A 13,804-nucleotide genomic window follows, 5' to 3' on the forward strand; every position below is an offset into this window, starting at 1 on the left:
TTAAGAGCATAAATAGTAGTGGGTTAGGTATCCAATTTTTAGTGTTTTTTTTTTTAAACATTGATACATTTTCAAGGTCACTCACATTTGACCTTAGAGATCATAAAATTTAACCCATAGCTTAGGAGTGCCATGTAGGAATGAGATAGCATAGCACACTATTATATTTTACACTAGAATTTAAGTTATAATGAGTATATACTATAATTCAAATTCTGGTGGGTCTGGGGTTTGAACTCAGGGCTCCACACTTGGAAAGCACGTGCTCTACTGCTTGAACCATGCGTCCAGTCCAATGTAATTGAAATTCTGAAGGAAAATAAGTTATTTCATAATTTATTATTTTATAACTTATTTTGTATTTTATAAACTATAGAATAAAGTATTCTCTTAACGTTACTATTTTTCTTTTAGCCTGACCTGCTGGCCTGGAAGTCATTTTGTGTCTCAGACTGGCCTCAAACTCATAATTATCTTGCTTCCACTTTCCTGAGTGCTGGGATGTGTGCCGCCATACCTAGCAAAGTTAGTGGGGTTTTTTTTTTTTTTTCTGTGGCAGTACTGGGGCTTGAACTGAAGGCCTCATGCTTGCTAGGTAGCACTCTGCCACTTGACCCATGCCCGACCCTTTCTTCCTTTAGTTGGTTTTTGTACATGGTCTTGTGTTTTTGCCCAGGGCTGGACTCAGACCGAAATTCTCCAACCTATGCAACTAGGCATGCATCACCATTACCCGGCTTATTGGTTGAGTTTTGCTTGGGCTGGCTTCAAACTATGATTCTCCCCATCTCTGCCTCCTAAATAACTAGGTTTATTGGCATGTAATACCACACCTGGCCTGAAAATTAGTTTCTAATAACAAACCATAGAAATGATCCTGGAAGTATAGTCTTCTGAAAGCTAGTATTTCCAAGAAGCACTCTTTTGGCCTTTTATTTCTATAATGATAGATAATGTAAATGTTCCTGTAACATAAAAAAATTAGGGAAACTACTTTAAGTATGCAGTTCAACTTTGCCTTGCTTTGATAAGGAAAACAATTGCTTCTATTATAGGTTTCATTTTCCCATACTTAATAGTGTTACTGAAACTTAGCTGTTTTAAAATAAATCTTTTAAATTGTTATCTTTGTGATTACATATGTTGATTTCAGTGTTAGTTTAAAAATAAAAAAAAAACAATTTAAGATAAAAACTTATAACATATGCATTTATGTATTTCTGTTATGGTACAGCTTGAACATAGAATATTAAATAAGGCTTACTAATAAGGATCAATTTATTTCTTTATTATTAAAAATAGATTTGTTTTAAAACTTATTCATGAAACATCTACAAACACACATGCCTCCCTGCACAAAAATATCTGTGTAGGTTAAAATTTCAACTTCTAATCAAGTATTGTTGATTTTAAAGAAAGAAATAAACGGTTATTTGAAAACTTGTTAGTTCTGTTGAGAAATAACTACTTGCTTATTCTATACCATGGGCTTCATATTTGAATACAATTATCTTTTCTGATAACAAATTGACCTTGAAAATATTTCAGAGAATATTTATCCAAAAGCAGATGTCAAGAACAGTTTTGAACTATTGACTTTGCATTTTCTGATAGTAAGAAACTGTCTTTACATTAAGATTTTTCAGGCACACTTACTTGAAGTTTTAATGATTTGGAAATATACTACTCTTTTAAATAGTAGTGCATTGTTATATTCAAAACTTAAATAAGCTAAATGCATCTGTAAGAACCAGCTTACACTATTGGTAATTGTCTTTTTTTCCTGGAAATTAACAAATTGCAATATCAAAGTTTGATTAGTGAGGAATGCACTTGGTCATTTGCTACTGCAGGGATTTCCTCTCTCTGGGACGCATTTGTTTAGCTTCTTTTGCTTTCTGCCTGTGGCATTGTATGTTGAAATTCAGACTTGCTCTTCTCTATGGAATTTCCCTAGTGGAAGATAGCTTATACAAAATTAATAAATGGCATTGCTTTTTCATTGCCCATCCAAGGCAATTTGCAGTGTTCACTTAGAGAAAAACTTGGGTTGTATAGGAAAGACGTAACAACCATACATTAACAAGTTTAAAGCTATGATTCACTTTTTAAAAGAAAATGTAATTTTGAGATAAGCAATTAAAATATTGAACCAATAGTTTCTCAGGGCTCTCCCACTTACTATTTTGGTGTAATAAAATTGGAAAATTAAACTTAAAATGAAAAACAGGTACAGTGTTTATGTTTTATTATGAAATTAAATTAGTTCATTAGCCCAGAGAGGAGGTTTAGCTATTTGAATTTGCCTTTTTGAAATTTTATTTTTACTCTTCAGTTAAGCATTTTGTTGCAAATATATTTCAGAAACAGTTTTCTTAGGAGAGAGAATAATTTGTATGCAGAGTGTTGACCTGTTATATCATATGCTTCATGATGCTTATGTGTAAATGTCATAGACAGTGGGATTTAAGATTGTTTTGAAAAGACACTGCATAGATACATAATATATGTGTATCTGGATATAAATAATTGCTTGCAAGTATCGTCTTAATATCTTATTTTGGAATTCCTGAGAACATTTTTGTTTGCTATAACACTCCTTAAATTTATATACATTTCAGTGATTTATAACAAATAATTTAAACATTGAGATTTGGTTTAAAGTATCATTTGGAAGAAAGCCACGTACCTGGCTTGTGAATTAAGACCAAGTGAAGAAAGCCACATACCTGTCTCATTGTCTTCAACTTCTACAGGTCAGTTTATTACTTTCTTAAGGTGTAGGAATGATGCACTTCACCCTCCTAAATACCATGGTTTGTTGAGAATGTATGCACCACAGCACACCTGAACCAACTAGCATTATAGTAACACCCCATTTTGGTAAATTATATGGGTATGTATGCTTTCTCACTAACCTGTAAGCTCCATGAGGGCAGAAGCCATACATTTTCAGTACAGTGTCTGACAGTATATTTTAATAGATAGCAGAACTGGCTTTGGAGTTAAATATTCCTAGCTACCCATTTTAACTGCCATTTATTGCTTGTGTGATTAGGTCAAGTATTTTGAGCTGAATTAGTCTCAGTTTTTAATTTGTGAAATGAGCATCATAATAGTAGCAACTTTATAGTATTCTCTGAAGATTTAATGACATGTCTAAGAAGCATTTACTTCTGTGCCTGAAGCTGATTCCTAAAACATTTTTATGGATGAAGGAATAAATGAATTTTCATTAGCAAAAGAGAAGGATGTGATGACTTATTGGTAGAACCATCCTTTTTGTTAAATCTGCCAAAAGAAAATATACATGATTTCAGTTTCCTGTGCTTAAATGGGAACATGATATAGGCAAATTCTTATTATAATTGTTATCACATCTTACATGCTTAATAAATGGTAATGGTGATGGAAATGGAGATAGTAATCATTTAGTGTTTTGGGTTTGTTTCAACCATTTTGCTCTACAAATCGTGCCACTCTCTGTCCTCTTCTTTATAACAGCATGGCTGGGTTGATCTCTTCTGGCTATCTAGCTTATTGGCAATGATTTTTCTAGATCCATATTATCATCTATTCTAAGGACTCAGGAGTTGTGAGATTTAGTTTTAGCACTATTTTGGAGGTTTACACAGGCTTCAGATATCCTCCAGGGGTAACTACAAGTAGAAAGTGCAAATAAAGATTCTGAAACTTAATTTTTCAACTGACTTACTTAGGGCAAAAATTTTGTTCTAGCTATCTTACTCTGTCAGATCCATTCTCCTGTTGATCTATCAATCCTCCAATTCATCTATAAATCCACGAAGTATTTATAAAGGGCCAGCCACTATTCTACGTTTATGGAGGTACAGCAATGAATAAAGAAAAAGTGCCCTCAAGACATTATAGTTCAATGAGGGGAAACAAGCAAAATTGGTACAATGTGATATGTACCAAAAAAAAGAAGCATAGAGTTCTATGGGTGAGTATATTGAGGACATTTCTTATGCTAGAAATGGTTATATGAAGTCCTCAAGTGTAAGTAGGCATTTGGAGGTAGGGAGAAGTATTTCAGACAGCAGAATTTGTTGAATATAAAGATTGAGTGTAGAGTGTGATGTAAGAGGGAACGAGAAGGCTGAGGCTAGATGTGTCTTTAATTTATTTGTAAAATGCCTTAAGGGTTAAGGAACTGCATTAAAGGATTTCTTGATGGACAAACAACATGGTTAAGTCTTTGTTTTAAAGTTAATTGCAGCACCAGTCTGGAGAGTGGCTTAAGTGACCAGTAGGATGCTACTGCAGGAACATGTAAGCAGAATGGTGGACTGAGAAACCAGTGGACATACATAGAAATGGAGATTTAAAAAGAGATACTAAAAATGGAGAAGAGTAACAAGACTTGATGATTGATTGTGTGTGAGAAGTGAAGGAAAGGAAGATTAAAATATGATGCTTGTGTTGATAAGTTTTGGATAGGAGATATGGAGTGTCATTCATTAACTGAACGGGAATACTGAACTGAAGAATGCTTTTAATGTTGAGGGAATTGAGAATCCTGTTTTAGACATCTTGTTTTGAGGTCTATGTGATACCATATTCTTCCCAGGCCATTTGTTTGACAAAATGCCTTCAAGTCTACTTTCTGACATTCTTCATTTATATCCCTCTTTCAGTGATAGATGCACAGGATCATTCAGAAAACGTTTTGCACTAATTTAGCTATGAGTCTAAGCCCCCTGTTAGGAAATTGCAAGAAAAGGCATAACTAATCATAATATTAATACTATCTCCTAATGTCATACAAATTAACTTATGTAGTGATTTAACTTACTGTTATTTTTGTATTTTCTTTTCTCTGAACATCTTTGTTGAAAAGCTACTAAGCAAGAAGCTCATTAGATAGTAGTGGAGAAATTGTGAATGTCAGTTGACATGGTCTTATAAAATGTAAGACAAAATTGAAGAAACATTAGTTAGTTGGATAAAATCTGTCTGCTATCATTGTATACCAGTGTAGAAAAGAGATCAGCAACATGGATATTTAACATATAAATTTTCAGCATTTATTTTATAATATTGTTCATGCTCTTCTCCCAAAGCATTGACTGGTTGGTTCATTTAACTTTTAAATTTGCATCATAGAGAAGATACGGTATTTTCTTCATGACATAACTAATTTCCTCTTCTCTTTAATGATGTTGATATGTTACACATTACAAATTGATCTTCGCAGGTCCTAAGTTGATTTTGTAAATTCTACTTTTATAATAATTATTTTCTGACACAGGTATGGCTTAGTTTAAGAAATCAAAATGATCAAAATATGGGAAATTTTAATTTACTTCTTTAAAAATTTAATTCCATTTTCCTTGTAGTTTAAATTTTTCTTCCTAGTCACAAAAAAACCCCAGTAATTTGCAAAGATTTATTATGAAGATGTTTTCAATATTAAAAATCTTTTTGAATTAGTGTGTTCATTAATAGAGCATTAACTTCTTGGGGAATACTATACTAAAGCATTGCTATTAATTAAAAAAGCAGAATTAGCAAAGTACCTGGCATACAAACATATTCAGTAGCTTTGTGCTCCATATGGATTTCCCAATTCAAAAATTGTAGGCAATTAACAGACTCACCCTTTAGGTACAAGTAAATACCTCATAAGAGAAGACTTTGAGTAGGAAGAACAGATGTAGAGTAGACAGTATGCAGCTAGTCAAAAATAGATCCTTTATTTATGAAAAAATTAAAAAGGCACAGTCAGATATTTGGATGGTCAACTCTGGATTGAAGGGAAGATAAGGGAGAATGGTGTTTGGTGAACTGTAAAGCAGGAGTAAAGGAGCAGACTTCAGAAAATAACATGTTTTTAAGATGGAATGCATGCATTCTTGCAAGGGTAAGGAATATGCTTACTTCTAGTTTTTCATTGATTTACACATTTTTAACAGGATTTTTTTTTAACATTTAGGTTTTGGGAGATCCACTCTTAGGCCTTTTATTTGCTTTGCCATCCCTTTTGACACCCTGTATTACTTTTTCTATACTGAAAATACAGTATAGTACAGACTTGGCTTATAGTCCTCTCTCTCACTAAATAAATTTGAATCAATTCATATTCTTTCTGGACTTTAGAAAAGCTATTGAGCCTAGTTAGGCATCCTTTTCTCCTTCAGTGAAATAAGTAAGGTGTGCTTGGATAAGGTCTAAAGTGTGTGTTGCAATGATGGTTTTCAAGTTTATATAAGCCACATTTTATAGTTAGAAACCTCTAGTAAGTGTGGAAGCCTTTCTCACATATTACTATAACAAGTCAAGGAATTTTAACCTAGTCCCTTTATTCATTGATTGAAATGTATTTATCAAAGATGCCTTGATGCTTTCTGCTTTGGTAGGAAAAGTTACCCTTTTGTTAGTATTAGCATTAGTAAAAGTACTGTTTATCTTAGAGTTTCATTGCGTATGATACTCGAAAAAGAACAGTTAGCTTTGTCTGGTGACAACTTAGGTTACCTCAGTTGAAATAAAAAGTGCTTTTCTTTCCTAAAAATATTTTCTTCTAGTTCAACTTCCCTTTTTATAAAAGATATGCAAATCGAAACTACACTCAGATTTCATCTCACCTCAGTTAGAATGGCCATATTCAAGGGTAATAACAACAAATGCTGGTGAGGATGTGTCAAAACTCAAACACTTATATACTATTGGTGGGAATTCATATTAGTACAACCACTATGGAAAGCAGTATGGAAATTCCTCAAAAAGCTAAACATGGAACTGCCATATAATCCAGTGATACCACTCCTGGGCATCTACCTGAAGGAATGTAAGTCAGGACACAATAGAGGCACCTGCACACCAATGTTCTTCACAGCACTGTTCACAATAACCAAGCTATGGAAACAACCCGGATGCCCTACAACTGATGAATGGATCAAGAAATTGTGGAATATATACACAATGGAGTTTTACTCAGCTATAAAGAATAATGGCATGTGGTTTGAAGGTAAATGGATGCAGTGGAGGTAAAGGGGTAAGGGAGAGTAATGGGAGGGGTTGAACAGTGGGGATACATAGAGAAACCCCTTTGTAAATCAGCTTAAATTTAATAATGAAAGATAGGACTGTAAAATAGGCACAGTGTGTGTGTGTGTGTGTGTGTGTGGAGGAGTACTAGTAGGAGGGGAAAAGGTAAATGAAGGAGATTAAGGTGAGGGTTTATGGTTGATGAACTTCAAATACTTATCTGAAGTAGAACAAAGAAATCACTTGCAATTGCTTTAAGTAGGGCTGGGAGGGAGTTGAGGGAGAGAGGGGATGGGGGTGATCTAACCAATGTATAATATAAGCCTTTTTGGAATTGTCACTATGAATCCCCCCTGCATAATGAATATATCCTAATACATTTTTATATTAAAAAATGAATATTTTCTTCTTTAGGACCAGCTAACCTTATTCATTCAGATGCTAGGAATACGAAGAAAACAAATTGAATAATGGAGCTACTTGTTGCTAATTTTTATAAGGCTACATATTCATGAATTCATTCAAGGTTTGTTGTCATAAGTTATTCAGAGAATTAGACATGATTTTGAAAATGAAATGAATTTATTTTTAATCTAACCTTTATAGAAATTCCCAACCTTGATTACAAATTCTGAGCCTCAGCTTATCCAGAAAAGTATATCTAACCATATCCATGTTAGTATCTGATGCTTCAAGTCTTAAATAGTAAAACATACTCAAGTAGATAGAAACTGTTCTTACTGAAGAATACTTACATATGAAAAGAATTTGAAGAAATTCTAAATGACAGAGACTAGGAAGAAGGATCCATGCAACCATATAATTGCCTAATTTACCTTCTGCCACCAATTTAAATTCAGTGTGCTTATATTAAACCTTTATGCATATTTTTAAACATATTAATTGAGTGATTAAGGTTTTCTTGATTGACATTTGGGAATTAAAAACAAAACAACTGGTGATTATTTATTCCATACAGATTTGATCAAAACAGTCAATAGTAGGTCTATTAAAATTTTTCTCTTCACAAATTTACCTTTCTCTTTTGCAGCTGCTGAAAACAGAGGGCATAGTTAAAATTGGTCATGAAAGGGATTAAAAGAAAGAATATAATTATTGTCCAAAAATTTATGTCTCTCTTTGATAGCATGTAATATGTGGTGGTCCTATATTACCAGTGGGCAGTAGTCATATGCAATATGTGTTGTGGTTTAATTCATGGCAAATAAGATTAATCCGTTGTCATTTGTTAATTTGTTTTTACCATGGCTGGGGGAAATATTTGATAATTACTTTCAGGTGTTTGATGAGAATAAAATTTGTATGTTGGTTTTTTTTTTTTAATGATAGCCTTATCTTTTACCTATGCTTTGCCTACACTTCCTTTTACTGTAGATTTCAAGAATAGGCATAGAGTAAAACTAATTTCACAAAACTTTTGACAAAACTTTTCAAGTCCAGTATTGACCTGTAATCTCTCACCTTTTATTCTAGCAATCACAAATTTGAATGGAAAAAGTTTTCCTAAAGAGGTAAAGTATTAATTTGGATGTATTAGTAAAGAAACAAGTTCAGTTAGAAGAAATGGAAATATTTGGGGGTTTAAGAAAGAACAAAATGAGTTTTCATCTTTCTTATTACCAGAGGTATAATTTTAATTTGTGTTTCAGTTTAACTATTTGTTACGATGTTAAAATAAGCTTTTACTTTACCATGTTCAAGCATTTAAAATATATTGAAATTATTCACCAGAACTACCAATTTAAGGAATTATAAATAAATATTATCTAAATAACATTATATTTCAAATGAAAATGTAATAAAATAGGCTTTGCTTTTCTTATATATGAGTTTTCTGTCATTTCTGCCATTGTCCTTTTGTTTTTGTGCCATATTAACTGAAAGTCAGTAGGCCTTTAGGAGAAATAAAAAACATTATCATAAATAATTTTTAAGAACGTTTGAATTCAGATTCTGTTATCTTTGAATTATCTTTCATGTAGAATCAAAACGAGCATCTCTTATGAAATGTGTAGTGTTCTAGTCTTTGAGGAATTGTTTAAGTAAAACATCAGTGCCTTTATGCATTATGAAGGTCCTCTGGACACAACACTATAGAACGTATGTAGAAGAAGCTGTGTGTCAGGTTCCATGATGTTTCCCTAATAGTGCTGGGGTTTCAACTAGGCAGGCACTCTATCACTTAGTTAGTCTGATAGCCCTTTTTTGTGGTGGGTATTTTTGACATAGGATCTCACAAACTATTTGTCTAGGCTGTCTTCTAACCTGATCTCTGCCTTCTGAGTAGCTAGGATTACAGGTGGTGGCCATGAGCACCCAGCCTTTTTCTTTTTTCCCTCAACATGTAGTTAAGAGGAGCGGGTTAGGTTTAAGCAGGGTCTCTCAACTTCAGAAATATTAGCATTTGGGGCTGGACAGTTCTTTGTTGTGCATTGTAGAATGTTTAGCATCGTCCTTAGACTCTACCCATTGAATGCTGGTAGCAGACCTTTGGTTATAACAACCAAAATATTCTCAGACATTGCTAAATGTTCTCTGGGGAACAAAAATGTCCCTAGTTGGGAGCCACTGGATTAAAGATTATAACACAATACCTCTTTACTGTCCCTGTGAAATTGTGGTCTCAGATTTTTGATGACTCAGTTTTTTATATTTTCACATAAATGATGGGAGTGGAGTTGGATGATATCTCTAAGCAATGCTAAAGAATAACATTTTTGTAATAATTTTTAGGAAGTAAAATGATGTCAATGTAGAGAGAACCTGTGTCAATGGGAACACTCATTTATTGCTGGTGGAAGTGTAAATTAATGTGAACCTCTTCAAAACTGAAAGTATCTGTTAACACTAATACAGGTACGTTGTGACACACAGCTTCATTTCCAAATAAGAAAAAATGCAGTACTTTTTAATAATAAATTTAATATAGCTAACTGATTCTCATAAAGAGCTTTTTAAATTTTTTACCAAAATCTTTTAGCTAGTGGTTACAATTGACATTGTCAGTTGGGATGTGATGTGAACAATGGTTGGCGTTTTCATTTATGTTGACAAGACAAAAGTGAAATAACAAAGATGTGTTCCAGACTTCACTTATTCAACAATTATGAGAGTGCCTTTTTATGCTGATTTTGGTTATAGCTTTCAAAAACTAGAAGAATATTTGTTTAATCTGTTGTGCTCACTGTATAACAGCTATAGATCAGACAGCCATTTAAATTTAACTGTATTATTAACTTTTTCCCATCACTTTCTTGGATTTTCTTTTGGTGGTACCGTGGTTTGAACTTGGCCTTGTTCTTGCTAGGCAGGCACTTTATCACTTGATCCATACTGTCTGCCCTTTTTTGCTGTGGTTATTATTCAGATAGGGCTTTGCATTTTTTTCTGGGTCTGGTATTGGACTGCATTCCTCCAATCTATGCCTTCTGTGTAGCTGGATTACAGGTGCACACCACTGTAAGCCGCTTGTTGGTTTAGGTGCAGTATCTCCAACTTTTTGTTAAGGCTGGCTTCAAACCATGATTCTCCTGATCTCCACTTCCCAGATAGATAGGATTATAGACATGAGCTTCTCATCACTTTTTTTAATTCTAGTTTTGCGGGGTTTGTATTATTGTGACATTTACACATGTACTTACAATGTGTCTTTTTTTATTGTTATGCTGGGTGGGGGTACATTGTGGCATTTACAAAAGTTCTTACAATATATCAAATATATCATACTTGAATTCACCCCTTCTACCGTTTTCCTTTATCCCTTTTCCCCCATTCCTGGAATAGTTTCAACAGATATTATTTTTCCATTTACATACATGTGTACACAGTAGTTGCAACATATTCACCTTCCCATGCCATTTCCACACCTCCTAACCCCTCCCACTGGTACCAACCCCACCCCAGGCAAGATGTGTTCTGGCCTCCTTTTCTCTGATTTTGTAAAAGAAAAAAATCACAGTTTTGTTTGTTGAAGATAGCCACACAGGGAATTTCCTTGTGACATTTTCATGTATTATAATCCAAATTGGTTTATCTCCTCTATTTTGTTTCTTTCTACCTTATCCCCCTTCTTATGGTGATTTCATCAGGTTTAAAAATTCTATTTCATTCTTGTATAGAGAATATATAAACCATATTCACCTTCTTAATTTCCTTCTTTTACCCTCCCCTCTCCATCACTTTCTTAAGTCTAGACCAGTGACAGAATGATTAATGAAGCTCTGATTTGTAATGTTTGCCAATTTCCATGTTGTAAATACTCCTGGCATAACTGATTTCAAGCTACCAATGTGATGTTACTGGCTAAGGTGGGAAGAGATGTTATGTTTCCACCATACAAATAGAGTAAACATAAGCAACCTCAAGAGCCTAAATAAGAAAATGACTAGGAAGTGATGAATACAAAGTTTGTTTTAAATATGTTTGTAAGATTATACAATTAATTTGGTTTTGGTGGTACTAGGGATTGAACTCAGGACCTTTCATTTGCTATGCAGGTGCTCTACTACTTCAGCCATGCCACCAGCCCCTTTTGCTTTAGTTATTTTTCAGATAGGGTCTTCTTTTTATGCCTGGGCCAGCCTGGACCAGGATCTTCCCTATTTATGCTTCCCACATAGCTGGCACGACAGGAGCAAGCTATCACACCTAACTACCAGTTGAAGTGGCTCTCATAAACTCTTTACCCAGGCTGGCCTCAAACCACCATTCTAATCACTGCCACCCTAGTAGGTAGGATTACTCATAAGCCACTGCACCCAGCCTGTAATTAAATTTATAATAATGATTTTGTTTAACAGTCAACTCACTAAATTACTGAATTCTACAAGACTCTCGTGAACCCATATGAGATAGCTCCAGTACATGAGCACATCCCTGTTTTTAATAAGTAGGTATATAGCAGTGCTATTCACATAGCTAAAAACTGAAGCTATCTCAATGCCTATCAATAGTGGTAATTCTGGTTGCATAATTATATTCTTTCCTAATTATTCTATATCTTCTTCTTAAGTCTAGTTTTATAAATTCTAATTGTGCTATATTTATACCTTAGAATATATTATTGCATTAAAATTGAACTTACTATATGCAGCAACATGTAGTTTTAACTCAAACTGACTGTTGATTTAAAAGAGCCAATCATTAAGAATAAAGGCCAATTTCATTCATATAAAGTTCAAAAACATGCAAAAGGGGCCTATCATGTTAGAAATCAGGACAGAGTTTATACTCTATCCTTTATGTTGGCTTTATGATTGGGGCTGCTAAGGGTATTTATTGCTTTTAAAATGTGACTGTTATTCCATGGGTGTGTTTGCTTGTGATGTTATTAAGCCTTATCCTTAGTAATTGTGCATGTTTCTACATGTATATAACATTGTAAGAAGAAGTCCCCTAAAAATATTGGCCTAATTAGAAGATATATTTGGGAGCTAGGCATTCAGTGCATTTTAGGGATAATTTAACTGAGATACAGCCAAAGCCTACTGTTAAGTTATCACAAAAAATCACTTTTCTTTTTTATGTATATTTTGTGTCTTAATTAAAATATTTGCCATTACTTGAATTCATTGGCTGCTCTTATTACATTGCTTCCTACTCAGTTTTTTTTTTTTCCTCCACACTACATTCAGCTGTAGTTGATCTTAGGGACTCTACTTGTATCTGAAAACTTTCATCCTAATCTCTGTCTACTGGCATTTCTTAATATCCTTTTCATACATAGTTCACTTTAAATTGTATTATGTACAATTAAATTTAAATAGGAGTAGTTTTTACATTCTTGTGTATCTTTTCCAATAAAAGAATTGAAAATTAGTATGAATATGGTCAGATGTAACTTTTTGGGTTCAGGAATATCACAGGATTGAGAGTGCTACAAGTCTGACTGTTGGGAAGGTGGGATATTGTTTCAGGAATACAACCTCCAGTTTCATATCTGATGAGTTTTTTCTGTTATCCATGTTGTAACTACCCAATAAGCTGTCATCAAATCCTTTGTCATCATCTACATATTATCAAACATATAGCAATCACACTGGAAATAATTTTGAATTCTGTGAAAGAACAGACACTGAGAAATTTCAAATCCCTCTTATTGTGTGAGATCTTGTAGGAAACATGTATTTTTTTAGTAACTAGCGGTCAACCATGATCCTGGAGATAATAAGGTATTAAAATGTTTGAGACTTTTGAATTGAAGACTTGCTTGTTAAAATTCCCAAGATCATGAGATATTTGTCTGTCTGAGTCTGGCTTATTTTGGGGTGGAAGGACAAGAATATGCTTAAAGTACTATACATGTGTGGAAATATCATAATGAAACCTCCCACATTGTACAATAAATATGCGCTAATAAAAAATGTGAAAAAGCTCCAAGATCAGTTTGAATCTAGATTGAGCTAAACTGAGTGTCATTTATTGTCTGGTCATGTGAGTGTCATAACCCTACTGATTAGTGAAGATTAGGTTGAGACTGCTAGTGTCTTTGACAGAGTGATGCTGTTTCCTTGTAATATTTGCCAGGCCTCTTTATAGATATCCTCCATCTGATATGTTGATGTCCAGTTTAAGAGTACATGTCAACTGGCTTATAACTGCTGACTGACATTTTGCATAGAATTAAAGTTTTAATTTTAACAATGCTTTGTGCTTCCATTGGCATGAAAAAAACCCAACAATTTTACTTCCTAAAGCAGCTTATATTCCTTATACAGTCCATGCTTCTGGTGTTGCCACACTTGTTTTTACTAGTCTCTCTTGCATACAGAAT

At 33.7% G+C, this 13,804-nt stretch overlaps 1 protein-coding gene and 1 non-coding gene across 7 annotated transcripts in view; one reads left to right on the forward strand and one right to left on the reverse strand.

Moving 5' to 3' along the window:
- The window catches only part of Arb2a (ARB2 cotranscriptional regulator A), a 430,754-nt gene that overhangs the window by 152,279 nt on the left and 264,671 nt on the right, over positions 1-13,804 (forward strand). The window lies entirely within an intron of this gene.
- LOC141424378 (small nucleolar RNA U3) lies at positions 683-893 on the reverse strand. The gene has a single exon (XR_012449316.1). It is a non-coding gene; the product is annotated as a small nucleolar RNA U3 (small nucleolar RNA).

Source organism: Castor canadensis, chromosome 6 (assembly GCF_047511655.1).
Source record: "Castor canadensis chromosome 6, mCasCan1.hap1v2, whole genome shotgun sequence".
NCBI classification, from domain to species: domain Eukaryota; kingdom Metazoa; phylum Chordata; class Mammalia; order Rodentia; family Castoridae; genus Castor; species Castor canadensis.